Here is a 24583-nt window from a genome sequence, read left to right as displayed (position 1 = left end):
GCACCATGGTAAAGGCTGAGAGGGCTGTGGGCCCACCCACCCACCCAGTGACCTATCCTCCCTGGGACAACCAGCTGCTGGGTTTGGTGGTGTCAGATACAGTAATAGGGGGGAGAAAGGAAGAACAACAATCATTTAATTAGATCCCAAAAGGAAATCATAGAAAACTCATACAGACATCTTTTAAAAAGGCTTTAGAAAGACTCACATCACATGGAGTGTAAGCAAGAAACAGCTGTTGAGTGGAGGGGATAACGGATGGCGGGTCTGGTGAGCAGCGCGGAGGGTGTGTGGGGAGATGGCTCTGTGGTCCTGGGCAGGGGTGAGGATGCTGGATGGATGCTCCTGCCAGGAGGAAGGGCGGATGTCAGGGCAATAAATCAAGTCTGGAATGGCAACCATCGGGTTTGCAGTGAGGATTTGCTTCTCAGTAGGTTGCATTTTCTCACTCATAACTCTTCAGTGGAAAAGAGAAAGGGAAACTTCAGAGCCATTTACCATGTGCGGGAGGGACCACACCACACAAAAGACCTCCCATTTTTAAAGCCGACTTCAATAAGAACTTTCCACTTTGCCAAGCATGCAGTTAGGCACTTGAATTCCTAACCTCACTTTCAGGGGCTAGAAAATGGGCCGCTTATGTGGCTTAAGTTAACTTTAAGTTAGAGATGCTGAAGAGCCAGTGTAGTGGTGCACACCTGTAGTCTTCACTACTGAGACAGGAGTATCACTTGAACCTAGGAGCTGAAGGCCAGCATGAGCAACATAGTGAGGTGGTCTCTTGTAAAAAATAACAAAAGGGCTTGAGGACTAGCTCTGTGGTAGACTTCATGTTCTCAGGCCCGGATCCAATCCCCAGCACCCCTCCTTACAACCCCCCCATGCACACACACACTTGCACACACCCACACCCCCCCACACACATGCACACACATGCACCACGGAGACTTTCATGCGCACTCTGTGACTCCTTAGATGTTCCTAAGCCCAAATGTTTCAGATTCTCCATTGTGTCACCTCTGTCCTTTTGCAGTGACTCCCCATGTATAATATGTGCACAAGCATTTTAATATTTTTAATAGTTTAAAATCTCTCACTTGAGTATGTATAGAGGTGTGGTGGTCTTGCCACATATTCATACTGATACAAGGTTAAATTTTTCTTAGACTAATAAGCCAGTTCATTTCTTAAATGACATTAATAAAATATGCATAATGGTTTTGAGTTAACAACGAGCTCTCACATCCAGATTGAGATGGTTGGTTTTTTTTTTTTTTTGGTTGGGTTGGTTTTTTTTTTTTTAATCCTATGCATTTTACTAAAAATAGTTCACTAAAAGAAATCTGCTTTAATTTAATTGTGCCTTAAAAAAAAAATCCATCAGCTGCCAGGAATTAGTTACAGTAACATTAGAATCTGAAACTATAGTCAGCTGAAGAAAACCCCAAATAAAAGAAATTTCCCTGGGGCTGGAGGTGCAACTCAGCAGTACAGCGCCTGCTTAGAATGCACAAGGCCTTGGGTTCAAGCCCAAGCACTGCAAAAAAAAAAAAAAATGGGGGGGGAAAAAAAAGAAAAGAAAAGGCACCATCCAGATGCATAAAGGAATGCATCCATCAGTCTTTCCATCTTCTGTTCCTGTGCTGGGATTTCACAGCCAATGATAAAAGAAAAGATTTGGTGATCACCTGGTGCACTGCAAGGTGGGGTGCAGGGTTTTGCGGTCACCATGGTATGTCACACTTTTTGGTGCTGATAGAGAGAAGGGTCATAGCCTCATAGGCATGACCCAGAAATTTATGGATTGCTCAGTCTTCAAGCCTCCCCTGTCTAGGAAGGGTTGTTCTCTGTGAGAAGAGCTGGGTCACACATTTAGGAGGTAAAAAGGAAAATAAGCAAAGGCAGCGGGGATGCAAAAAGAGAAAAAGTTGGGAACAGTGAAGGCAAGCTAGTGCAGAGCAAAGACTAGACAAGATGCCTGAGAATAGGAGCTGCCTTCGTAGGAGAGCTTCCCGGCTTGTTCTGGATAAAAACAAAACACAGGAAAATGTGAAATCAAAACAGTGCAAAGAAAAAAGGTATCCCAAGCAAGGACACTTTGTGAGGCTCTAGATGACTGTGGAGTTGAGATAAAATTTTGAGGGAAGCAAGTCAAGAAAAAATGAAGAAAGGGGTAATCCACCGGAAAGAGTAATCTATACACCTAACCACACATTGCAAATTCGAGGGACAATAGAAAAAGCCATCAAAGGAACTTAAGTGTTAAGTAATCTGAATCATTTGGCAATGTCATGTTCTGGATAAGTCCGGACTGACCAGGAAGCCTCTTACTGCCCAGATAGCTGAGGACAGTGAACGCTTCCCTTAACAACTAGGGCGCTGACATCCAGTGTCATAGCTTCAATTCTCACTTGTTGCTAGAAATCCCCTTTCTCTAGTGGGGTGCAATGTGGAAAACAAACAAGTTCACACTTGAGCTCTGCTCTTTATTAGCTGTAGGACTCTCCTGTTGGGGTGGGGGAACAATATTAGTGCCGGTACCGCTATTTCTGTGGGGCTAAAATGAGGCAGTGCTTGTGAGTCACTTAGCACAATGTCTGGTGTATCCTAACCACTCAACAAATCTTAGCTGTGTCATTGTTGTAACTTCCATTCTGTGTGAGGAGAAATGAAGCAGGTGTCCACGAGTCTGAATACATTTACCGTATCATTTATGGCTGTGGATAAGCTTGTTTTCCTGGTCTCTGCCTTTCATATGGAATATACTGGAACATGGGTTAGACAGGCCAGACTGAAGGAGACATTTCGCCAATTGAGGATGCCTGAAAAAAATAGGTTAAAGTTAATTGTTTCATTGACACTTCTAATATGATGAATTATTACATATAAAGGGTCAAGGTCATAGTTGTAAATTTTCTGTCATTGTCCATATCATAAAGTGGAAATCCATCACCACCTTCTGTGTTTCTGTCTCCAGCACTGGGGTTCTAGTTTTTAAAGTAACTCTGCATGTAGTCAATTAGCTCAGTCAGTGCATGAAATCCTCAAATTGTTTTAAAAACACCGTTTAGCCCTAAGTTGCTTTCTAAAAGTAATGGGAAAATTAATCGAACAAAAAATTCTTAAGCGGGAACTGAGAGTGTGGCCATGGGGCCTTGGTTCAATCTCCAGCACCAAAAACCCCACCAGCTCTGACTTTCTCAGCCACCACCTTTGGATCAGTTAGCTTCACAAGGGCCCAGCGGTCCCCCCAACACACATACACGAACACACGCGGGGATGCAGCCACTAAGAATGGAACACGAAGCGACAAGACCTAAGGAAGCCAAAGCCCAGGACAGTCAGGAATGCGAATTCTTCCGCTGGAACCCAACCGGGAAAGGAAGCTGAGCTCCAGCTGCAGTGGGATCGCTGGGGAGTCTGAGAAGAATTGATGCCCGTGGATTTCATGTGTCTTTTAGAATTCTGTATTTAACTGTCCAGAGATGCCATGTAAGGAGCTGAGCCCCTCAGGTGCATCTCTTCCCTAGGTCGGACCCTGCTTAGCACTGACAAGTTGACAAAATCACACCCCAAGATGCTAGCACGGCAGCTTGGTTAATACCGGTTATCACGGCAGATGGAGAACTGTAGACAAAACTTCCCATAGAGTGAGTCTACCACAAAATTTCTTGATGAGACAGACGGATGGTGAAGAATGATTCCGTACTTAACGGAACAAAATTGCTGCATTTTTTACTCACCCCTTCTGATAATTTTCACAGAGCTCCGTGACTTCCATTTGGGATTCAGATCCCTCCTCCATGTGTGAAATGCACCGCTCAGTACGGCAGCGGGTTCGCCTTCAAATGTGTGCGTGTGCGTGTGTCCCTGAGAAAGTGACCACAGGTATCCCGCTCAGCACTTGCCTTTCCGCTGGATGAACACCCTTGGCCCTTCTGCTGAGAGAAAGGGAGTTTTACACCCACCCGCAGAATGGGTCTTGATCACTTGGGTTGCTTTGCTTCATCTCTGCTTTTTGTTGTTTAATTTCGTTTACAGTGCAAATAGCCCCAGCAGCCGCTAACCATTAATTCTGGAAAACAGAGCCAGCCTCTCTTTGTATTCCTCCCTCCCCAGCAGTCTGGCTCTGCCTGGACTAGAAGGAACCTTGCCCCCTCTTTTTGTGACTGCTCTGTCCCCTCATGTCTGCAATAGGACAGAGGGCCTGCAAGGACTCGGCATATTGGCTGCAGGACAGAGGGAAGTGGCCGGAGCCAAGGCATGGAGAAGCGAGGCAGGGCTCCTTTCCTGGATCCAAAGAGCCTTCCAGTGCTGGCTAAGGATGCCAGTCAGAGCTGGAGTCTTCAAACGCTGCTCTTCCCATACCAAGGGAGGCCCCTCCAGCAACTGCTTAATTAACCTGTTCTGAGAAGCTAGAAAATCCCTGCTGCCCAGTAGCCCACAAACAGAGCCTGAACTGGCAGCAGATTCCTGTCACGCATACCATCCCGAGTATTAATTATACCATGGAGCACTCTGTGAGCCTGCCCCACTCTTACACGCTTACAGAACCAAAGGCAAAAGGAGAGCACATTTCTACGCCAACCTGAGCACACAAACTAGATCCCTGAAAGGCTTGTGGCAGAGAGAGCCAATGTCTGCCCATACTCTCCAGATTTAAACTACAAAAGTCCCCCTTGATCTGCAGGGGATGTGTTCTAAGACAACCCTCCCCCTCCCGTGAATGCTTGAAACTGCATACAGTACTAAACTCTATGTAGACTGTTGTTCTATACATGCAGCCCAAGATAAAGTTTGAGTTAGAAACTAGGCACAGTAAGAGATAAATAACACTAATCTTAAAATAGAGCAATTATAACAGTATATGTAATAAAAGTTATGTAAATGTGCTCTCTCAAAATATCTCACTGCACCGTACTCATCCTTCTTCTTGTGATGTGAGCTGATGCAGTGCCCATGTGAAGTGAGCTGAATGACGTTGGCATTGTGACACAGAGACAGGCTACTACATCATTACTTTAACTGTGACACTTTGACAGTTGATGTGGTAAACAAAATGCCACTGAGTAACTAATGGGCAGGTAGTTCAAATAGTGTGGAAACACTGGACAAAAGGAAGATTTGAATCCTTGGGTGGAACATCAAGAGATTTCCCTATGCTTCTGAATGGTGTGCAGTTTTAAAACTTTGAATTGTTTATTTCTGGAACCTTCCATTTAATATTTTTGGACTGGAGTAATTGAAACCACAAAAAAGCAAAACTGCAGATAAGGCATGACTACTAGGCTTGACACCATACAGTCATAGGTAAATAGTGAGGGACTGAACCAAAACATCATCAAGATGGGTTGCAGTTCCAGCCTTCACTCGTCATCTGCCTGCCTTCCCTTAGACATGTCACTCATCCTGCCTCACACTCAGTCTCCCATCAATAAAATTTGGGTGACAAATTCCTGGGACTGTTGGAAGGACCCGTGAGACAACGCAGGTGAAACGCTGTAAACTCTAAGGGGCTATCCAAACAAAAGACTCCTGGCTGCACATAGAGTGCATGACTGCACTCTGTTCACAGTGAGTGACCCAATGGGATGGCAGAGCAGGCTTGGGAAGGAGGTGCACTCCCAGGTCAGGCCACCCGTCCTGTAATCCATGCGATCTGTATGTCTTCTGACCTGGCTCCATCAATAGCGAGATCCCAAGGTTGCCTCCATGGGTAAGCTGGGCAATGTGTTCTTGTGTTAAACAGGTAAACATGGACTGGTAGAGGTTAAGTTGAGTTTGAGGTCAGTCAGGAGACAAACCTTTCTCTGCCTCTTGCTGTACAACTTTAGGTATGTTTTTTAACCCCACCAAGTGTTCTTTTCCTCCACTATAAAAGGGGGTGATAATGGCATTGCTCTGTGTGCAGCTGCTGTCACTATTACATGAGATAAGGCATGGTAAACATCTGTCCCAGGACCTGGCATGTGGTCAGGGCCATATATGACACAACCTTTGTACTCTGGAGTCTATGGCACACATCTGGGCTATAATAGGCATTACAGAATTAGTGGTGCTCAGCCATTCATTAGTGCTACTTTTTCAAATTATCCACAGCTTCATTTAAATGCTACCCTCTCTGTAAAGCAATTCTTGATTCAGTCCCAAACCTGACCCCAGGTTGCATTCATCTACGTCTTAGGGTCAGTTTGGGGGTTTAGGAACTGTGCAGTGGTAAAGGGTCCCTGCTCACAGAAGCCCTCCACTTGGTTTCTGCTCTACTGTGGTGTTTTCAAACAAGGGGACCCCCCTTTCTCATTGTGTACTGGCCCCACAAATTCTGTAGTAGGCCCAGGTCCCATTCTGTTCTAGCCTCTTGTAAATCTTATCATTTGTTTTTAACATGCCTTTTAAAACAGTTTGTCCTCGTCATTCACAAATTCCCTAATTGTGGGTTTGCCTGCTCTCTGAATTTATGTCACCCCAGAATCAACGCTTGCTGTGTCTCATCCACGGGCATGTGCGGAGGGGTCAGCAGTTCTGTTCACCTGATATACATGTTCCCAACTGAGGCAGAACAAGGTGACAGTGCCTCTTGCCTCAGCTCTCACACTGTACGTAGGTGTCCTTTTTGTGGCCTAATTAGTGCCACATTTTTCATGTTTTTGTTTTTCCTTGGTGACTTTGCTTTTTCAAATGGCCCCCAAGGGTAGTGCCACAGAGCTGGTTAGTGTTGCTAAATGCAATATGGCTTGATGTGCCTCCCAGAGAAAACATGTTTGTTCAACAAGCTTCGTTCAAGCATGAGTTATGTGCTACTGGCCGTGAGCTCAAGGTTAATGAGTCAACAATGTATATTAAATAATGAGCCTATAACAGAAACACACATTAAAACAAGGGTATTGATCAGTTGACAAAAATGTGACCAGAGGCTCAAAGGAACCTAACCCGGTATTTCTCCCTGGAGGAACTGTTCAGTCTTCACTTAATTCAGTGTTCATAGCTGCTTACTGAAACATAACTACCACCAGCAACAAGAATTACCTGGAACTTCTTTAAAGCAAGCGTACATAAAAGCTCGTTTATTTTTTTTCTCATTTTCCTGCTTCCACTTTTGCCCTTCTTTCACCTAGTTGAGTGCTATGAACATATCAGTAGTCCAAAAGGATAAACTGAACTAAGTTAGGAATCTGTATTTGGAGAAGTTATGAAATTTTGCTACTGTTTTCATATGAAATCAAAGTCCCCATGTGATACTACAATTTTAGGAAAGACTGTCCTACTCTAAAATAGTTGTAAGCTACTTTTGATGTTTTCCTGAAGAGAATGAAAAAGTACAGCAGCAAATGGTCAAGTTCTAACGTATGTGAATTCTTCATAGTCCTCAGACAAAATATTGAAGACCTAAACTTGGAATTTGTTAAGGAGAAATTCATCATAGAGTTCTAAAGTGACAGAGGGTCATTGTAGCTATGGGAGAGATTCCATTCTGAATCTCTCTCAAATAGGCCATTTATAGGACATTAGCTAGAAGAAAGAGCCTGGTGAGGAATGGCGCCCAACACTTCGAACAGGAACTACAGACTTGTAGCATAAGTAACCTACTTACGAGTTTAAAGCAGGTAGGATTACTGTATCCCAGACTAGAAGCACCCTAGTGGCTATAAAATGAGGACAGGGATGAAATGTTTCTTTTTCTTGTCAACACGCTGATGGGAAAGCCATTCTATCATTGTCAAGTTACCTTCCTCTACTGAGACCTGCCGTGATCCTCTTTGGGAGGAAAGTAATTTGACTTGGTCACTTTATTCAAAGCATTGGAGGAGTAACAGGTGTCTGTGAAGGGGTCAAAAGAAGTGAACACCTAGCATCTGGGCACAACTGCTCCCCGCTCTCACCTCACCATCTACTGAGTGCTGTTGGCTCTGACTGTGAGGTCTGCCCGTCCTCCACAGGAAGGCAGAATGCTTCAAAGACAGCCTTCTTCAAAAGTAATCACACAGTGAGGCAGACCTGTCCCGAAGAAAGACAAAGTTTGGATTTGATACACAGTCCATTGACTTGCTGTGACAGCATGGCGAGGAATGAGGAAACTACTGATGCATCTGACAGCTGATGGCTACAGTGTCTACATCGTGTATCCTTTGAGAAGAAAGAGTAAAGGATCATTGTGGCCCTTGATGACATGTCTCTTTGGGTTGTCTAGTAAACAGCAATAAGCTTATGGGAATTGAAAGGTGAGAAAGGAGGCTGAAGGTGAAAGGAACAGCAGACCACGATGACCTGGGGACAGGGAAGAGCAGGTAATGTGTGTGTGAGGAGAAGTGACACACATGGATTAGAGTGCAGTGGGGTTGAGTGTGGGAGGAAGGAAGGGATAAAACCCAAACCATTCAATGGACCACGAATAATAAAAAAAGCCCAGTGAATTCAGTTAAGGCATATGTACGCTTGAGTGTTGAACACTGAGGAGCAGACTGAGGCAGAGCCTCAGGGAGACAGACAGGTCCAAGATGGTGCTTGCTGCAGTGACTGGGAAGCAGAGGTGCTTGGAATGAGGTGGAGAGAAGGATCCAGCATGTGGTAAGATGCTGGAAGCAGCTGAAAATTGGCAGGGTCTAGATGTGACTTCATCTGAATTGCATCTCAGATATTAACTCACCAACTGTTCTCACGTTGTTTCTTTGTTACCTACCAGTATTTCCCAAAAAAGGATGTCCAAGCCAGATTCTCAGGGGTCATCTAAGCAGAGTTTAGCCTGGCTCCGATGAACTGCAGTTAGGAGACTGAATGAGCACAGCAGCATCATTGGGCTTCGGCTCCTTTTGCAATCAGTAAGTGCTTTATCTTATCCTTTTCAGCCCTCCCGCTTCTCATCGCACCCTTCCAATCACATGGGCCCAATTATCCCAAGCCCACTGCTACCAATTGTGAAGGAGAGACACAAGCAAAGCACTGTGCTAGCTTCAAAAGAGCTTACAGCCAGGCATGGTGGTGCACATCTGTAATCCCAGCAGTCAGGAGGCTGAGGCAGGAGGATAGCAAGGTCAAGGCAGCTTGGGCTACATAGTGAGATTCTGTCTCAAAAGAACAACAAAAGAGATAAATAATGAAAAGAGCTTATGTTTGGTGGGAACTCTCGTGGTTGGCTGTATTTGTGATTACTGAGCACCCAGTATGCTCAGATCACTGAGGCAGTAAGTGGCAAAACTGCCTAATGGTTAGATGTGGGTTGTAGGTTCTGGAGAAGGATATCTGCACTCAGAGTTTTGCTTTACTGCATGTTCATTTTGAGAACGTTTATCAAATTGTTAAAGGTCTTGGTGCCTCGGTGTTCTTATCTGTAAAACAGGAGTGATAATCAATATTCCATATAGTTTTATGAAAATTAATAAGTTAATCCTCTACCATGTGACGTGCCAGGCATTCCTACATGCTCCCAGTACATGTTAAGTACTCAGTAAACCTTAACCATTACTACTTGTCAGTTACCTTCATAAATCCCCATCATTTAATCCCTATAACATTCTGTAAAACCAGTATTATTTTCCGCATTCATGAAGAAGGACCTGAAGACTCGGAGAGACTGGCTGACCTGCACCAGATTGTCGTGAAGTGACAGGACCATGGTGCGACTCCAGTTAAGTCCAGTGCTTGAGCAACAAGAATGTAAGACATCTTGTCTCAGGATACAGGAGGTTGAAGAAGGATGCTGTAAATTTCAATCTGATCCATAACTGCAAAATTGAAACAACGTCAAAGTGGCAGATCAGTAAATAATCAGTAACGATTAGAGCTGCTAATATAATTCCCTAATTTAAGCTTATCCCACAAATAGCCATTTAGCATTATTTAATTGTGATAATAAATTCGATTGGCCAGGTATTTTCCTCTTTGATTTTATGAACGATCCTTGGAGACAGGGCTTATTGAAAAATTAGCTTCTAATTTCCTATGGCTGAAACTAGTCTGCTATAATTAGTAAATAGGCTGATGAGTTTTCAGGCAATGTGAGCTATAGTCAGAGGCTCTGTGTGAGTGTTAACAAGAGGTGTGTGTACATGGAGATGCATGAGGTCAGCACACAGGTGCGCTTGAGCTCCGCACTCCCCAAGAATGAATCCTGCTGCCATAGGGTTGGCTGCTTCCTGCCCCAAGTCCTCATGTTGAGGTCCAGGCCAGGCTGCTTTTCTTATGCTCGTGTAGCCCTTTTCCATCCCTCCTTGGATATTCTTAACAATCTCCAACTTCAACTTGCCATCTTGTCAACCTCAAGGTGAGTCTTGGTACAGGCTCTCATTCAGGCATGTGCCTACAGTGATCCAAGTCACAGGATCCAAAGGAAGACATCAACCCTGGCCAAAATGAAAGCCAGAGGTCAGAACAAAACAAGTTGTATCGCACCAAGACAGACTGCAGGTGAAAAGTGGGAGCTGTGTCTGAAATTAAAAATTCTGCCCAGTCCAGTAGATGAAATGCTGTCCATGTGGTGAGGACCAATCCTGATCTGCAGGACAATTCCAGCTCCATTCCTACTGGCCGTAGTCTGGACATAGATAGGAGGGTAGCTACTTATCTGCGTGTCCTCTCCACACTAAGCCAAAGCCTTTACGAGTACTCCAGAGGTCAGGTAGAGATGAACCAATTCGGGTTGTAATACACAAGTGCATGGAAGCAATGCTAGGAATCTCTGTACAGCTATCCTTATCTCAACTAGCCAAAACACTACATCTTTCTTATTCTCTTCAACAAAATTGGAGAAGAGGGCAGAACAGGTTCTTCCTGGAAGTGAGGGGAGTTGGGGGAGAGAGAGGATGTGGGGAGCAGCAGGGAGAGATGGCCCAAGCAATGTATGCACATATGAATAAATGAATTTTAAAAAAAGAGTACTTCATGTGTATCCTGTCATTTGTGTTCTCCACAGAGTCTGACATATGGCAGACACTTAGCAAGTATCTCCTAAATGGATGAAATATGAGGAATACAGGGAGCTGTCACTGCTATTACGTCACCCGCTAATAACCATCTATCACTTATGGACACCTCCTACGTGCACAAAATTGCGCTAAGCATTTGACATACATGTATTTTCTTATTTGATCCTCACCGAAAACTTACAAAGCAGCTGCTATTCTTAGCTCAACTGGCAAGTGAGTAAATCAAGGCTTGGAGAAGTTAGTTGTGTTTTCCAAAATTGCATCACCAACAAGGGCCAGAAACAGTGAATCTGCCAGACCTCTAGTTCATGCACTGTTTCAGAAGCGCAATTTAGAAGCACGATGAGAAACTGAATTGGATTCCCAAGGTTGTGTAAGAGACTTCCCCATGCTCGGGGTGGGCTTGTCGCTCCTCTTGTGCACTCTTTGGGCAAGTCTCCACCAACACACTCAATGCATTGTCAAATAATTAATTATCTGGTTAGCTGAGCATCTTGACGGCAGGAACTCTTGTTCACTTCTTGTTCACTTCTGTTCTCCTATTGTGAATAGCATAATTTCTGGAATACTGTAAGTGCTAAATAAATGTTTGTGGATTTGATTAATGATTGAACTCTGAATAAACAATGGTTCTTTAGAAGACCATGCGGACTGGAGACTATTTTGATTTTGATCCAAGGATTCCCTCTTGCAGGGCCTAAGTGGTGCAGGTGATAAGATAACGGGTTTCAGCACCTCTCAGAGGCTGCTTTGGGCTTGGATTTATTGCCCTCTGGAGTGAAGCTCAGGCTCTCCACACTGCTGCTTGGTCAAGAGCAGTGATTTTAGGTGTGGGACTGTTGATTGTCCCACAAGCTAACTGTTTCAGCCAAAAGTTCCGCCTACGACTACATGGGGATTGATTATTAAGTGTTAACAGGACCTCTGGGTCCCCAAGGAGAGGGGGGCAGAAGAGGCCAGGAGAAACAGGGAACACACTGCTCCAGTTTCGAAATTAAAATAGTAAAATCAAGGATGATATTTTAAACTATAAAAATGTTAAAGCTTTTAATAAAATGAAAACAAAAGCAGTACCCTAGAGTGGTGGCTAACTGCACAGTGAAACAGACTTGCTTCAAATTCTCGTTCTCGTCCTCTTACCACCCTTGTTACGCATGGCAAGTTTCCAACTGTGAACCTCCGTTTTCTTGTCTATAACTAGTACTGATAATGGCTACAGCATCTATTAGTCAGGTTACTGTAACAAATACTAATACAAGTATTAGTCAGGTTACTATAACAAAATAACCTGAGGGTTATTTTGGCTCCTGGTTTTGGAGATTTTAGTCCATGACCGATTGTTTTGGGCTTGTGGTGAGCCTTTACTTCATGGTAGAGGTGCAGCAGAAAATGAAGAAGAGACCAGGTCCCAGTCCCTTTCAATGGCATGCCCCCAATGTCCTAAAACCTCCCATTAGGCTCCACCCTTTAAAGGTGCCACCACCTCCCAAAAATACCACCCTGGAGACCAAGCCTTTAATACATGGCCTTTGGGGACATTCCAAATACAAACTATAGCACATAGAAGCAATGGAAAGTTTATGTGAAACAGCACCAATTACAGAGCAAAGGCTTGGTGAAAGTAGCTGTATTTAAACAGTTAAAGACATGGTTTATCTCCATGCTTAACAAGTATTCAGTACCCACTGCTTGCCAGGCCCTAGGCTTTATCCTTTGACACAAAACTCTGAAGAAATAAGTTCAGGCTCTGTGCCCCCACTGAGATTCCTAGCTACAGACTCCCCCCTCTCCCCCTACCGCCCCCGTTCCTGCATCTCTGTGTGCCCTATCTGTGCCTTCTCCTTTGAACCTGAGCTCAGCCATGAGACTGGCTTTGACCAGTGGGATGTTAGCTGACACAATGGAAGTAAAGGCCTGATACATGCTTGTGCTCGGTCCTGTCTGGCTGCTCAGAGAACCTCTGCTGCTGCCACCACATGGAGAAGCCAAGCCCTGTTTGACAGAGAGAGACACATGGCACAATCACCACTGTTTTGCTCCCAACTTCTAAAATATGAGCAAGCCACAGGTGCCACCTTCTAAAATGTGAACAAGACCATTCTAAGATCCTTGCCTCCAGCTGGTCTATCAGCTGACACATTTGAGAGCCCAGCAGAAACCAGCTGATCCAGTGTTGATCAGAAAGCTCTCTAACCAGCTCATAGAACTGTGAGCTAACCAAATGATGGCTATTTTAAACAAGTGAGTTTTGGGAATGTGTCTTACACAGCCCAAGCTAACTGATACAAGCTTACAGCCTAACACAGAAGCCAAAAAGCTTTTTCTGTTGAAGGGCCAGATAGTAAATATTTTGGCTTTGTAAGCCATAAGGTCTTTGTTGAAATTACTCAGCTCTGTTCTGTAGCCCAAAAGGAGCCATAGGCGATGCAGAAATGGGGAGTAATGGGAAATAAATGGGAGTGGCATGCCAGCTGCCCCTCTCATGACACTATTGGAAAGAACACAGAGACCCTGCCAGGCTACAATTCAGATAAGAGGTGTTGGTTAGATTTTCCCAGGAGCCAACCCTAAGTTAAGTATTTCAGTGCAAGGAGACCTCTTGGAGGTAATCTCAGTTTGGGAGCATGGTAGAAGAGTGGAGAAAATCAATATGATGTGAGTTTAATGAAGATAGTCAAAGGGAGCTTTGGTCTGCTACCCTCCATGGCCTGAAGGCCATGGAAGGAATGAAACTGGACTATACATTCTGTAACTCCCATCCAAGTCACTACTGGGCTGCCTCTGGAGGTGCCAATCCTCCTGCATTCTGGATTGATCCCAATCAAATTCCTGCAGCCAGAGAAAACTCTCAGAGAGTAGCATCTGGCAGTAAGAAGCTGACCTGGGAATGACAAGTGCCAAGGGGAACTAGGGGGCTTCAAAAGGCTTCCCTGTGGAAGCAGGTCTCAGTGGTGCTCTATCAGATGTGTGGCATTTTCAGGTGAGAGAAGCCACCGCTGAAGGGTAGGTATGGAGGTTACCTGGGGAGGCAGGTATATGCAGAAACACTAGAGGTCTAAAAATTAAGTGTCTGAAAAGCCACAGCTAATGTAGGGTGAGCCTGGCTGGAGAGTGCTGTTGTTAGAACAATCCTCTCCATTGAGTGATCTGCCCTCATGAGAGCTGTGACCACCCATTCCCTTTCTTCTTGCTCCTTTACCAATGGTTATCAGTAAATGTTTTATTGTGTCTGCCCCAATCCCTACCCAGAAAGATTGCACTGGGAAGAGGATGCACAGGTTGGGGCTTTGATGGATGCCTGAACTCTCCTGTGGACTGGGACAGCAGCCACTCAGGAAAGGCAGATGGGATTACTATCCCCACTTTCCACAGAGAAAACCAAGACTCCGGGGAATCAGCACTCTAGGTAAGATGGTGGGGTGCACAGATTAAACCCACATCTGTGGGTATCTTGCTGGAGCAAAAAGCTCCTTCCCTCATTCTGATAGAAATGGTGGTTTAGAGTTCCACTGAAATAGGAATATTCTGGTTTCCAGAGGAAAACAGAGGGAAATGGGTCATTTTTTTTTCAAGGAATATTTATGGCCTTGCTTCCTAAGAATCACAAAGGAGGCAGATGACTTGGAAGTCAAATCTGCCTCCCTGAGGAAGTCACACAGCTGAAGGATGCCGGTGAGATGACATGAGAGTCATTCCCCCACCCTCTGAGAGCTCCTACTGCGTGCCAGGAGCTATTCTCAGGACTGAGGGACACAGAAGAGCCAGGCACTCTCTGCAGTCAAGGACCTCGGTGCTGTAACTTGGGTTTGGGTTTCAGAGAAAAAGCCCATGAGCAAAAGGCTTGGTCCCCACATGGACACTGTTGGGATGGGGTGGAACCTTTACGAGGTGAGGCCTAGTGGGAGGTTTTGGGTCACTGGGGGCATGCCTTCAGAGGGGACTCCTGTCTCCCTCTTCCTCTTGCTTTTTCAGTCTAGGCGATGAGATGGATGAGCTTTCTCCACCATATCCTCCTGCCACAATGTGCTGCCTCACCACAGGCCCAAAAGCAATGGGCGCAATTGACCAAGGACTAGCCGGGCACTGGTAGCTCACACCTGTAATCCCAGCTACTCAGGAAACAGAGATCAGGAGGATCATGGTTCAAAGCCAGCCCAAGCAAATAGTTCATGAGACCCTATCTTAAAAAACCCTTCATAAAAAAAAAGGGCTAGTAGAGTGGTTCAAGGTGTAGGCCCTGAGTTCAAGTCCCAGTACCAAAAAAAAATTGAACAAGGACTGAAACTTCCAATAACTGTGAGTCAAAACCAACCTTTCCTATTTTTAAGTTGATTAGCTCAGGTATTTTGTTATAGTGGTGGAAAGCTGACTAACCCACCCAGAATCTGAGGAATAGACAGATATCATGTGATACAAGCTACCCATGGTCACACAGAATAATGCGGCCGAGGAACACACTTACGTGTTTGAGAAATGATGGTTCTTCAGGGAAACCGGAGTCTCTGAGAAGAAAAGGGAGGGGGAAGAGGGACTCCCAAGAAGGGAGGAAGAGAGATAAGGCCACCATGGCAACAGCAATAGTAAAGAGCATTTATGTGGCGCTTATGGTTTACAAAGCATTTTCACATAACTTTTTTCATTTAATCTTCACAGCAGCCCTTTGAGAAGCAAGCAGAAAAGCACTTTCCCCCATAACAGTAACTCTTGGGAGTGAGCTCTCCCCAAACTGCAACATATTCAAACAAATAAAGCAAGAAGTCTACCAGGTTCTGCTTCCTACTCATTAAACTTGCCCTCCTGAACTGTGTTTGACACTTTTTGCTTAGTTTGGGGGTGAGCTCATTTATCACAACCCGTGATTACCTTGTCTTAAAGGTCCTAAAGCCACCAGGGGATCTCTGAAGGCTGCTTCAGTCCCCAGCCCTGACTTCTCCATGTTCTGCTTCCTCAAACACGTGGTATCTGCCATGTCACAGCTAGTCCCTCCTGATCCTTTGTTCACTGATCACCACCAAAATAGGCATCTAGAATTGACCAGCTTCAACTGGAAAACTCATCAAGGTGGAGTTCCCAGTAAGTCTCCTAACTATGAACTTGCAATCTAGTAAGATAATACATATAACACAGTCCATCCATCCATCCACCTATTCTTTCCACAGATTGATTGAATGCCCACCCTAAGCAAGACATGTGGATAGACTTTGTAAAAGACTCAGAAATTACAAGACATGCTCTAGGTGTTTGGAGTCCATCAGGAAAGATGCATGTGCACAAAACTGATGCACACCTCAAAGTGGTCTGTGAGAAAAGAGAGCTGGGCTCACACAGTGCCTTATTTCCCCAGCATTTACTAACCACCAATTATGAGACAGTGACTCTGCTCAGTTCTGCCCCCAAAAACCTCCTTATTTAATTCCCACCCTGCTATGTTAGCTCCATGTCACAGATGGGGAAGTCAAGGCTCCCTCGTCTTCTTTCTATTCCAAGAGATTTTATGGAAGAAGTTTTTGTGTCAAGATTTCTTTGTTTTATTTTTGTTGTTGTTGTTGATCAAGTTCAAGTTTGGGTAGGATGTGACACTTGAATGGAGGAGGATTTAACATGAAGCTAATGAAGTTAGCCTTCATGGCTCCTCACTTGCCTGGGTTCTGTCCATGGTCCTAGGAGGGGCCATAGAAATGTGTTCACATTTTCTTGCATTTTTGAGAGGTTTGCCAAAGTAATCTATTTTAGCCTGGTTTGTCTTAAAGAGGCTGTCTCAAATTGTGTAAGCCTCAGATCCAACAAAATCTGGATTTGCCTCTGCATTTAAAGGTGGGAGTGAAGGGTGTGTAGAGAAGAGGAAACAGCAGAGCAAGCAGCAAAGTGAACAAAGGTAGACATGCAGCTTACAAGGGGGAGCTTGTGCAATACTCAGTCAAAAGAACAATGCTGGAGGTATCACAATACCTGACTCCAAACTATATTATAAAGCAATAACAATAAAAACAGCATGGTACTGGCACAAAAACAGACATGAAGACCAGTGGAACAGAATAGAGGACCCAGATATGAAGCCACACAACTATAACCAACTTGTCTTTGACAAAGGAGCTAAAAATATACGATGGAGAAAAAGCAGCCTCTTCAACAAAAACTGCTGGGAAAACTGGTTAGCAGTCTGCAAAAAGCTGAAACTAGATCCATGTATGTCACCCTATACCAAGATTAACTCAAAATGGATCAAGGATCTTAATATCAGACCACAAACTCTAAAGTTGATGCAGGAAAGAGTAGGAAATACTCTGGAGTTAGTAGGTATAGGTAAAGGAGACCAGGAACTAGAGAAAAGGTTAGATTAAAAAGAATTAACCTAGAAGGTAACACCCACGCACAGGAAATCAATGTGAGTCAATGCCCTGTATAGCTATCCTTATCTCAACCAGCAAAACCCCTTGTTCCTTCCTATTATTGCTTATACTCTCTTTACAACAAAATTAGAGATAAGGGCAAAATAGTTTCTGCTGGGTATTGAGGGGTGGAGTGGGTGGTAAGGGAGGGGGTGGGGGCAGGGGGGAGAAATAAACCAAGCCTTGTATGCACATATGAATAATAAAAGAAAAATGAAAAAAAAAAAAAAAAAAGAACTTTCTCAACGAAACCCCAGCAGCACAGCAACTAAGAGACAGCATAGATAAATGGGACCTCATAAAGCTAAAAAGCTTCTGTTCATCAAAAGAAGTGGTCTCTAAACTGAAGAGAACACCCACAGAGTGGGAGAAAATATTTGCCAGCTATACATCAGACAAAGGACTGATAACCAGAATATATAGGGAACTTAAAAAACTAAATTCTTCCAAAACTAATGAACCAATAAAGAAATGGGCAAGTGAACTAAATAGAACTTTCTCAAAAGAAGAAATTCAAATGGCCAGAAAACACATGAAAAAATGCTCACCATCTCTAGCAATAAAGGAAATGCAAATTACAACCACACTAAGATTCCACCTCACCCCTGTTAGAATAGCCATCATCAGCAACACCACCAACAACAGGTGTTGGCGAGGATGCGGGGAAAAAGGAACCCTCTTACACTGTTGGTGGAAATGTAGACTAGTGCAACCACTCTGGAAAAAAATTTGGAGGCTACTTAAAAAGCTAAACATTGATCTACCATTTGATCCAGCAATACCACTCTTGGGGATATACCCAAAAGACTGTGACACAGGTTACTCCAGAGGCACCTGCACACCCATGTTTATTGCGGCACTATTCACAATAGCCAAGTTATGGAAACAGCCAAGATGCCCCATTACCGACAAATGGATTAAGAAAATGTGGTATCTATACACAATGGAATTTTATGCAGACATGAAGAAGAACAAAATGTTATCAATCGCTGGTAAATGGATGGAATTGGAGAACATCATTCTGAGTGAGGTTAGCCTGGCCCAAAAGACCAAAAATCGTATGTTCTCCCTCATATGTGGACATTAGATCAAGGGCAAACACAACAATGGGATTGGACTTTGAGCACATGATAAAAGAGAGAGCACACAAGGGAGGGGTGAGGATAGGTAAGACACCTAAAAAAGTTGCTAGCATTGTTGCCCTTAACGCAGAGAAACTAAAGCAGATACCTTAAAAGCAACTGAGGCCAATAGGAAAAGGGGACCAGGAACTAGAGAAAAGGTGAGATCAAAAAAGAATTAACCTAGAAGGTAACACACACGCACAAGAAATTAATGTGAGTCAACTCCCTGTATAGCTATCCTTATCTCAACCAGCAAAACCCCTTGTTCCTTCCTATTATTGCTTATGCTCTCTCTACAACAAAATTAGAAATAAGGGCAAAATAGTTTCTGCTGGGTATTGAGGGGGGGGAGAGGGAGGGGGCGGAGTGGGTGGTAAGGGAGTGGGTGGGGGCAGGGGGGAGAAATGACCCAAGCCTTGTATGCACATATGAATAATAATAATAATTAAAAAAAAACCAAGGGGGAGCTTGTGTGTTCCTTTTGGGCCTGTGGTGAGGCAGAGCATCATGGCAGGAGCACATGGCAGAGTAAATTGCCCACCTTATAAGGAGCAGGAAGCAAGAGAGATAGGAAAGGGCTGGGATCCCCCAATTCCCTTCAAGGGCACACCCAATGACCTCACTCCCTTCCTCTAGGCTCCATCTCCTCTGGCTTCCACCACCTTCCAATAACAGCACAGGCTGGGACCAAGCCTTTAACATATGGGCCTTTGGGGAATACTCTAGATCAAACTATAGCAGGAGTATGTGCAGTCACTTGGCACAGGAGCTGCTCACTGTGAAACTAGAATGAGTGAAAAGATGGCTTCCCCCACTCCTGGCCCCAAACTCAGGGCTCATCCACAGCTGCCCCTCTGTCCCTCCTCTTGGCTACAGTGAAAGAGGGACTCTGCTCTCCCAGTGTCACTCTCTCCACCCAGCTCAAGAAGCTGACACTCCAACTTCCTCCTACCTACCATCCCTCACCTTCCTGGCTTCATATCTTTCACCTGCTCCTTCCCCACAAGCCCCTTCCCAATGTGCTGACTCCCCCACTGAAAGTGAAGAAGGAGGGATGGGGAAGGAAGAGGACAGAAGGAAGGAAGAACGGTGCCTGCACCATACAGAGGCAAAGGCAGGGAGAGGAGAGATGCAGACATCACACAGAGGGAGCCATTAACCATCAGTTGGGAGCTGTGAGGACTGGGGACATTAGTAGGGCAGAGGAAATGGTTGTGGAAGGCTCTGGAATTTAAACTTTGTAGGTTTTGTTTGTTTTGTTTTGCTTTGGGGGTTGAGGATAGAACCCAGGGCCTCACCGTGCTAAGCATATGCTCTGCCACTGAACTCTAACCCAACTCTGGAATTTAAATTTGGAATGACTATGGCCCACCCACAGAGGGGCCACCCTTGCAGAGACACCCAGAATCTCCCCTAGGAATCCCTCAGCCTCAGCCTAGAGCTGCCCTGAGACCTGCTGACTTTGCTCTCTGAAGTTTAAGGATCTGAGACTTCATGCTTTTGTCCCAAACACTCATGTGGACAGCAAAAATTTGCATAGCAGTGGCTTATAGTTGTCACTTTGTGGTTATTTATCCAAACAGAACTTCAAGTATAAAACTGGCAGTGACTTTCCTGCTATCTCTTCACACACGGAGCAGTTCCAAACCCACCAGCATTTTAGACAACAAACCAGCCAAGGGGTCCGGCTTTCTGTTTTGCTTCTCAGTCTTTAGAACTGTCTCCTCGCCCCAGCTCACCTGTCCTGGGCAGCAGTCGCCATCACAGGGTGGGCCATTACGCACAGCTGACCAGGGACAGCAGCCCCTGTGCTAGCCAGAGACTAGACCATAGTTAGGCCTGGCAGGCTCTCCACGGGGCAGACATGGCAAAGAGCTGGCGTCCTCTCTGCTGATTTCCCCCAAAGACAGCCTTCAAGGTACCAGGCTAATGTGAACCTAGTTTGTTATAATCCGGGTGGCCCCACCGGGGACCCTCACTCAGCTATTTTACTGGACTCAAGATTTCACTCCCATTTATCCCTCTGGGTGAGCGGTTACTGCTGAAAGATGAGAATGTTTTGTCGAAGCTAAATCAGACCATTCTGCACTCATTCTGCACCACAACAGTCTCGGTGAAGAACGTGGTACTGCAGGTCAGATCACCCACAAACAAAGCCCAGCTTTGCTGCTTACTAGAGTTGTGACCCTGGGCACAATCGTTGAACCTCTCTGTACCTCAGTTCCCTTATCTAAGGTGGGCATCACAAAGGTACTTATGCCCAGGATTACCATGAACACTAGATGGAAAGATGCATTCAAATCACTTAGCATCCAGCACACTCTAACTCTTGGGGGGTGTGGTTCTTCAACCTGTCAGACCCTGTTAGTAGAATTAAAGATTCTGATGGCCATCTGATTCCCATGCCCAGTTTTTAGGGCCTCTGTCCCCATGAGTTTCTTTTTATTCTTTTCTTGCATTCATGAAATTTTATTGTGTCTTGAAAAGCGCTTCCAAAACGTAAGCACTCCTGGAAACAACTTTTTCTTTTCTTGCCTCTTTAAGCAATATTTTGTGGTGGTAAAATACAAATATTAAAATTTACAATTAGTGACATTTAATGCGATTGCACTGTGGTACACGGTGTGGCCCCAGGACACTTTCATCACCCCAATGGCAAACCCTGCCCCATCAGCACTGTGCCTCTTGAATCCTCCACCCAGCCGTGGCAACCCATCGTCTGCTTTCCGCCCCTGTGGAGGTGCCTAGTTCCAGGCCCATGGAGTACCTCGGTGTCCTGAAGACTTGCTTTGCCTGCACAGGGAAGCTGTGTGCTCAGTGGTCAACAGCACTGCTTGGTGGTCAGGCTCACCTGGGCACAAACCCAACTCTGCCACTACTGAGCACCACACAGGAGAGTTCCTTAACATTTCTAGCACTCGGTTTCCTCCTCCAGAAAACAAAGACAGTAATGGCAGCACCCTGGTCCGGGACGTGAAGGAATAGATGAGACAACACACAGTCAGTGTGCTGTTAGTGACATCAGTGTTCCCTTTAGGAGATGCAGGCTTGCTGAGAGTGCAAACATGCAGAGGCAAGAAAGGAAAAACACTGTCCCCAGACAGCGTTATCCAGAAGGGACGGTGACCACAGCTTACCTTGGTGCCAGCCCGAAGCTGGTGAGCCTGCAACAAGTGGGCATAGGCGGGGACCAAGAGCTGGGCAGCCCTGAGCTGCTGCTTGGCCCGACTCCCCACGGTGACCTTGGACATGTCACTGGACCATCCTTGTTCTTCATCAGTCTTAATCCATGGGAAGCGCCAGCTTCCTCCAGTCAGTGTGGGAACTTAAAAGAGGGGTACACTGCCAAGTGTCTAACTGGGTGAGGTCTCAGCAGCTCGAGGTAAGCAGGCCATGGAGAGGAGGTGACACATGACAACATCCACCCAAGTTATAGGCAGTGCAGTGAAGGAGCAAGGCAGCAAGGTCTCTGGAGGGCAGGGGGATTTCAGACACTGGGACTCTGCAGGCCGGGACGAGGTGTTAAGCCCCGGGCTGTTTGGTCACTCACTGACCCCCACCACTCGCCAGGGCCCTATGTTCATAGGCAGCAGCCTGTGGGTGGCGCAGAAGGGGCAGAAGTGATGAGACTAACACTATGGCAGCAGTAGTAGTAGCTGGCACTTCTCCGGAGGATTGGTGTGTGCCAGCACTGAGCCAACCCCTTCTCACCTCCTCCTCCACTCCAGGAGAGGGGGACCAGGGATTTCTGCCATGACAGCCAGGCCTGTGAGCTCCTGAGGCAGGAGCTGCAGAGGGGCTGCCCACGTGCTCAGAGTCACCATGGCGGATGTCTATCCCCATCGGCCATCTCCCTGACACAGAAAAGGTTGCTGCAGAGAAGGCGGGGGGCTGGAGGGGGCTTGTGTTCAATTCAGAAAGACTCCAGACAGTGAAAGGCCAGTTCCCTTGGGGACCAGAACCTACTTACCCATGACACTCAAGCATATACACTGAAATAGCATCCTTCCTTGCAGAAGGCAAAAGCAGGGCCACCCCAGCTCAGAATATGCCACCCTTCAATGAAGTACACAGTTGATGAGGCAGGGCTGAGGGTGCTGTTTGGCTTTAGTCTGGCTCCCAGTAAAGGGTGCAGATCTAGAAGTCATTTTGCTCCATCATGGAAGAGACATGGTCATTCCTAGTATTTCCATGAGCCACAGGTGACTTTGGACAGAGTCATCTCCTTTATCACACTGACTAGCACCAGAAGGCTGGAAGAACCTGGGGCAAAACCAAGTCTCATCTCCCCACCCGTGTGTGACCTTAGGCCAGTTGCTTAACCTCTCTGAGTCTCCACTGAAATCCATTTTTGGCTCAAAAGACCCTCTTTGGGTCTTCTCTGAACTTTTGGGCCAGCAAATGGGGATAAAAGTGGCTGTGACTGCAGGCTTTCTGGACTGCACATCAAACACCTCAGCAAGCAAAGCCTCATGGGATATGTGGGGTATTCCTGAGACTGGAGGAAAGGCAGCTGACTGAAAGCTTCCTGAATGAAACTTCTAGAATCCCTCAAACTTCAAGGCAAGAAAGAATGGAATCCTGCTGCAAAAGGAAGACTACTTTTGCCATACCCTGCTGCCTGTCCACCTTCTCTTTGACTGGAATTTCCGCAGGTGGATTTAACAGCTTCAGTCTGCAGATCTGGGGAGCAGTGTTGGTTCAGGGGGAGTTTCTCTCTGAACTCCGGTTTCCTCATCTGTAAAATGGGTGTCAGTCCCCACTTAAGAGCTGGCTGGAGAGACAGTGGGAATTCGTGGTGAAGAGCACAAAGCGCATTAAACATAAGGCACCAACGCAATGTCAACTGCTTTGGGCCAGACAATGCTGTGCGCTCTCGCCTTTTTCTCTCCAGTTGGTCTCTTAGGTCCTCTGGGATAGGGAGAACTTCCTGTTCTTGGCAAGCTCTGTAATGCCTTGCACAATCCTTAGTGGAATAAAGAACCAGTCTGTTAATGAAATTACTCCTTCGTTTTTCCCCTAACGGTTCCACCTTTCAGAGTTCACACCGATTCCACCTTCCACAATCAACATCTCTGAGGGGGGAGGTTAAACCAATCTCCCGGGGCCTTTCCTATAAGTCCTAGAGTCTCTCCCTTTCCAAAGAGTGTTCCTGAATTTGCATCACATGTGAGAACACTTACGTTTACATGAGTATCTCCACTGAGAACCCCAAAGCTCCAGGCAGCCTGGGGTGGAAGGCAGAGGCCTCCCCTTCCCCGAAAGAACAAGCTGCGCCTCCACCAAATGGCACAGTGGGGCATACTGGGCCCATTCCAGACCCAGGAAACCACAAGTTCATGCTCCTAAAATGTCACCAGCTCACTAGACTTAGAGCGATTTGTGTGAGTGGGAGGAAGAGGCAAGAATGGAGGATGTAGACAATGAGGACCAAAGTGTGTGCTTAGGTTCTGCTTCCAAAGGGAGGCCAGGGCTTCTGTCTCACCTCCTGAGACTGTTCTTGTGTATCGCTGGGGGGAAATCCAACTCAGGCTCCTCCTGGTTCCCCATGGCTTCATCTAAGGAGACTAGAGCAAGTCCATTAGGTTACTGTGTCCAGAGAGTCTATTCACAGAGAGTGCTGGTTTCTTGTTAGAGTTAGTGGATTGCGTGAAGTGGAAGCCATGTCTGTGCTCAGCTTGCTGCTCCCACTGGGTAATGGAAATCCCCCCGAGAGCTTGTGGAGTGAGCAGGTGCACCCGTGCAGGAAGAATGAGTGACCAAGCCAAGGCCAGCACAGCAGGTCAAAGGTGCTAAGACCACCCATTCACAGCCTGTGCTACTTAGGAATCCTGAAGGTTCCACAGTGGACAGGGTACTCTGTGGTCAGGTCCCAGCAGAGAAAGGCTGCAGGTAGGTTGGAGCCAGCTGGCCCAGAAGTAAGTTGGAGGCGGGCACAGCTGAAAACACCACACAGGAAAAGAGGTTGGCCAAGCAAGAGGAAGGAGGGGGAGCGAGCACATCTGAATACCCACCTGTCCCCAGATATGTCATTTAATTCCTTCAAGAGCACTTTGGAGTTGGTATTACTATCTCCAATTTTTGGAGTTGGAAACCAAAGCTCAGGAAATAAGAAACATTACCAAGGTCAAGAAGCTGGGAAGGGGAAGCA

General features: G+C 45.9%; 1 long non-coding RNA gene across 3 annotated transcripts in view; it reads right to left on the bottom strand.

The window, feature by feature from the left end:
• The window catches only part of LOC141413988 (uncharacterized), a 31118-nt gene that overhangs the window by 1422 nt on the left and 5113 nt on the right, over positions 1 to 24583 (bottom strand). The window contains exons 2-6 of one of the 3 annotated variants that reach the window (XR_012439111.1): positions 8678 to 9719; positions 7881 to 7995; positions 3744 to 3938; positions 2704 to 2822; positions 209 to 457 (exon numbers count right to left, since the gene is read on the bottom strand). This is a non-coding gene — a long non-coding RNA (uncharacterized lncRNA). Of the gene's footprint in view, positions 1 to 208; positions 458 to 2703; positions 2823 to 3743; positions 7996 to 8677; positions 9720 to 24583 lie in introns of all 3 variants that reach the window. The other 2 variants (XR_012439110.1, XR_012439112.1) reach the window with 2 other exon arrangements.

The sequence above is a fragment of the Castor canadensis genome, chromosome 11 (assembly GCF_047511655.1).
Source record: "Castor canadensis chromosome 11, mCasCan1.hap1v2, whole genome shotgun sequence".
Lineage (NCBI taxonomy): Eukaryota > Metazoa > Chordata > Mammalia > Rodentia > Castoridae > Castor > Castor canadensis.
Note: the sequence above shows the minus strand (reverse complement) of the source record. Positions and strands in the feature narration are given on the sequence as shown.